The sequence below is a fragment of the Amblyomma mixtum genome, chromosome 7 (genome assembly GCF_055824585.1).
Source record: "Amblyomma mixtum isolate Tamu chromosome 7, ASM5582458v1, whole genome shotgun sequence".
Lineage (NCBI taxonomy): Eukaryota > Metazoa > Arthropoda > Arachnida > Ixodida > Ixodidae > Amblyomma > Amblyomma mixtum.
In genome coordinates this window covers 72719531-72724320 of record NC_143018.1, presented here as the reverse complement: position 1 = coordinate 72724320, position 4790 = coordinate 72719531, and the positions used below count along the sequence as shown (strand labels likewise).

The 4790-nt window shown below is 43.6% G+C and overlaps 1 long non-coding RNA gene across 1 annotated transcript; it reads right to left on the bottom strand.

The window, feature by feature from the left end:
• Window positions 1–365: 365 nt before the first annotated feature.
• LOC149336478 (uncharacterized) lies at window positions 366–4563 on the bottom strand. The gene is made up of 2 exons (XR_016284283.1): window positions 3237–4563; window positions 366–532 (listed from the first exon to the last, which is right to left on the bottom strand). It is a non-coding gene; the product is annotated as an uncharacterized LOC149336478 (long non-coding RNA).
• Between the last annotated feature and the right edge of the window lie 227 nt (window positions 4564–4790).

The window sequence follows — 4790 nt, the reverse complement described above, 5'->3', positions numbered from 1 at the left end:
GTCTATAGACGATCTATAGACTTACGGTCATACATTTCCTATAGAGTTGTCTATAGACCGTCTATAGACACTTGTCTATAGACGGACTATAGACGACCTATAGACTTATGGCTGTGGACTTCCTGTAGATTACTGTCTATAGACAGTCTACAGACAAAAGTCTACTGGTCCAGTAGACATATGTCTATAGACTGTCTATAGACATTCCATAGGTGTGTGGCCTGGCAGTGCTGTAGACCTTTGTCTATAGACAGTCTATAGACCTCTGTCTACTAAACTATGAGTAGACCATTATCTATAAACTGCCTATAGACAGTCTACAACCACTGAAAAAAGTCACCAGAGTTCACAAATGACAATCAATATACTTACAAATTTAGTTTTATTTCCAAGCTATCCAGGCCGGGAATATGCAATACATGGACCATAAGAATGCACAATAACATAAATGTTGAAAGTAACAGTCCCGCTAGTTTCCTCAGAAGCATTCTTGCGGCCTGTTGTCTGCAGTCAATCATCCGGGCATGTTCACCTGTACAGCACAAAGGAAAAAAATAACAGAGGAACCCAAAAAAAATTCCCATACCATCTCTACACATGTGCTTTACAATGAAAGGCATATCCTGGCTATGCCATTCTAGAAAGGCAATCTTGATCTTTTGGTTTGGTTTTATGGGGTTCAAAGACCCAAGGCGATACAGGCTACAAGACGCTGAAGTGAAAGGCTGCGGAATAATTTCGGCCAACTCTGCAGAGTACACAGGCCTTTAGCATTTTGCCTCTATTAAAATGCGACCGCATAGGCCGGAATCGAACCTGCATCTTTCAGGTCGCCAGACGAACATGATAGCCACTGAGCTATCACGCCGGCGCAATCATTTCACTTATAATCATTTCAGTTATAAGACAGATTATAAGTGTCTTCAGAAAACATTGTAACAAAGACCCGTAATCCCTGGAGCACTCTACTCTGAATCCAGTACTGATACTGATTTCTGTATGGCAATCCTTATACATTATTTGTAACAGAAGACATTGAACAATTGTGCCACATATCTGCATTGACTCGCAAGGAGGTGTTAAGAATGCCACCTCCATAAAATACAGATTCAGCGCACCTTACACAGGGATCCAAAAAGAAGAATATTGCAGCATTTATTCTTATAACCGCTATAGAAGAAGCGCTTCAAAATACCCTGCGTGAAGCCTGGTATACCCGGCCAAATTTTTAACTGGCTCTGGTGTTGCATCGCTAAATGCACCTTGTAAAAAAGGTGCCTTTTAGCTACACTGCTAGCATATTCATGCTGTAATTTGACGAGTGAAATGTCATTTCGTGGTTCCTTTTTGTCCATATAATGTTTGAGTGCAGCACTTGCGTGTTTAGATCAACGTTATCAGAAATATTCGTCTGCCACTACAACAGCTGAAACAAGCGGCAGACGCAGCAATGAATCTGGTCCATATGGCCTCATCCTCTGGGTAAACTACCACTCCTTTCATGGCGGACAAGTCGTTTACCTAGAGTAAGTGCAAATGCGCCACCAGAACCATTGGTGCGTATTCCGCTTGTTTCGGCTGTTCGTAGCAGAAGACGATGAATATTTCTGATAACTTTGTTCGAAACACGCAAGTACTCCACTCAAACGTTATATTAACAAAAAGAAACTATGAAATGCCATCTCACGTGTCAAATTACAACATGAATATGCCAGCAGTGTAGCCAAAAGGCACCTTTTTTACAAGGTTCATTTATCGATGCAACACCAGAGCCAGTTAAAAATTTGGCCGGGTGTACGTAAGCCGATACTCAAACGGGCACAAGCTATACAAAACCAGCAGGCAGAAGCGACCAGTTCACCACAGATTTGCGCCTATAACTTGAAGCACAAAGATGGAACAGCATACTCATACATCTGCGCGTGCTCTTAGAAACAAGCGGTTTGCAGCGCTTCCATGCCGCGCTCATTATTCAGAAAACCCATACTGCACACAGAGGCTGCAGCTGCGCCGTTTCAAAAGCAGTCGCGAGTTTAAGACAACAAATTACTGTCACGATAAAATACCGTCTGAAATTCAATTAGTTTTTCCTTCAAGTGCAGCCCCAACAGCGCCGTAAAGAGGTGTGTTTCTTACATGGAGGTAGCCTAACCCAACGCTGCTAGAAAAATCAACGAAAGCATTGAACGCGCTCAAAGTAGGAAGTATTTAAATGAAACAATTAACGCTTTCAACAGGTGCAGCTATAATAACACGAGAGCTTAATTTAATTTTAGGCGCAAATAAGCGGCGAATTACATCGGCGCTTTCGTAAGTTAGCAGTCTGAAATCAGAAACACATACTTTGCCTCTCGCGCAAATGGTATTAGAGAAATCTGTGCACGCGTGAGCGGGATCATGAACGAACCACTCGGAAAGAAATGTAAGCCACCTCTTGTCGAGCCGACCTTTACCCAGCTTTCAAAATGAAGTGCCCGCAGGCGAGCGGGGGCGGCCAACGGCTCTGATGACAGACATGGAGGAATCCGTACGTGTGCAACGACGGGGAGACGGGATGGAGCTCGTGGGTTCTTCGCGGTGTTTGAGCACGCCGGCCAATCGCGCGGGCAATGAATTTTATACCATCACACTAAAAGCATTCCTTCAGCGCTGCTTAACTACAACTTTGACAAACGTCTCGCGCTCCAATCTGTAGCGTTACAAGACACCTTTGCTGAAACGTCGGCGCCCACGACGCGCACCGAGCGAGCGTCCATACGTAGGAAGGAAATGCACACCTCAAAAAGAACAGCACTCCAAGGTCCAGACAGGCGATAACACAAAGATTAGAAAATAAATGTAATCCACCACAGAACGAGAGTGTATGTAAGTACGTTTTCGGAGGTTCAAAGTAAATTGAGCTCACACGGCGCTAACTACCGCACAGTTCCATTTCGGCCGTCATTCACAGGCTAAACGACATTTCTGGCCGCACGTCTACCTTGAAACACGAAAACTCTAGTAGACAGCTCGCGAGGAGCGGCTTATCATCAAGGGCATCGCACAGACTGCCTTTCCGCGCGTTAGTAAAGACAGCGGCACAGAGATAAGCGGCATTAGTCGAGAACCCGATGGCTTCCGCCTTAGAAACGAAGATAGGACGTTTGTCACTGCGCACATAATCTGTTCTGCACACACAGCTCTGCTTAGAGTGGTTTAGGAGACCAAATGAATAAAATATAAACGTATAGACTTACCGTAAGCGGACGATGCAGCTGGATTTTGAAGAAAACGTAATCCGCGAAAAAAACGCCGACACCACCAATGCAGCCACGCACAGGGTTGTTTGCAGCCCGAATGATTTTCCGCCGTCTCGTGGTAAAACGGTAAAACGTGAAACAGAAACCCATTTCACGGTCGTATCTTTATCGCTCGCACTCTTTCCGTGTGGAGCTTGATCTGATCCAAGACCACAGAACGTAACTGGTTTATAAGCGTGAATTCTTCGCATACCCTCTAAAAACCTTATTGTTTTCGTGAAAAAAGAACCGAAATCTAACTGCTTGACTGTATACGCGCCGCATCTCCCACCGAATAGTATGTGGTACAATTCTCAAATAATAATTATAATGTTGCATAGCATAACGTCTTTTTTGCGTGTGTTCGTGTTTAGAAAACTGATATGCTCGACATCAGCGTGTCATCGGCTCCGAAGCAACAGGTGCAAGGGTAGGAACGAAAAAATACTGCCTTTCTGATTGTTGCGTCGGTGAACTTATTCACGTGAATACAAACTGCAAAGGTATAAATGGGAGATGTTAATCGCACAGAGGACCAGGCTCTTTGAGACTATTCTGAGGTGTTTCTAAGCGATGGGCGCTTCCTTGAATTCTCACACCCGTCCTTCCCCCCCTTTATTTTCAGGACGTTTTAAAGAGAAATGTAGAAGCGTTGATGAAATGTGTCTGATTTCAGCGCGTTGGACAGTAACGATCGAAAGATGGAATGGAACTGTGTCGAGCGATTCCTTTAAGGGACAGCGTATTCATTCGATGTAGTACAGTTTGCGGCGCCCTTACTTCAAGAACGGCTGCCTTTCCGCGGCTTACTTGTTAGCATTAAATATTTAATTGTATTGACAATATACGTCACGATATAACGAAAAGGAGCTTGTCAAGGCTCCTGAAAATATACAGGTGGGTGTTGTAATGTCCTCACGCAATACTTTTTTAATTTCCGTAATAGCGAAGGAGGTGGAGGACTCCCGACATAGTTGCGGTCACCAGATGCAGGTCCCCGCAGCATGCAGTGCAAAAAGAAATTGACATTGTTCTATACTTAGTCGAAAGTCAGTGTATCGAACATTGTTAGATAAAATTAGGATTGTTATAGACTGGTCTATAGACAGCAGACTATCTATAGTGTACAGTGCATAGACGAAAGGAAATTGAGGTATTTGTAGACTGTAGTCTATAGAGAGTCTATAGACCGACTATAGACGAAAGGAAATTGAAGCAGCTATAGACCGTAGTCTATAGAGAGTCTATAGACCGTCTACAGACGAAAGCAAATTGAGGCTATAGACCTTAGTCAAAAGACAGTCTATAGACCATCTATAGACGAAAGAAAATTGAGCCAGCTATAGACTTTAGTCTATAGAACGTCTATAGACAAAAGGAAATTGAGGCAACTATAGACCTTGGTCTATAGAGAGTCTATAGACCGTCTATAGACAAAAGGAAATTGTGACAGCTATAGACCTTAGTCTATATCGAGTCTATAGACCGTCTATAGACAAAAGGAAATTGAAG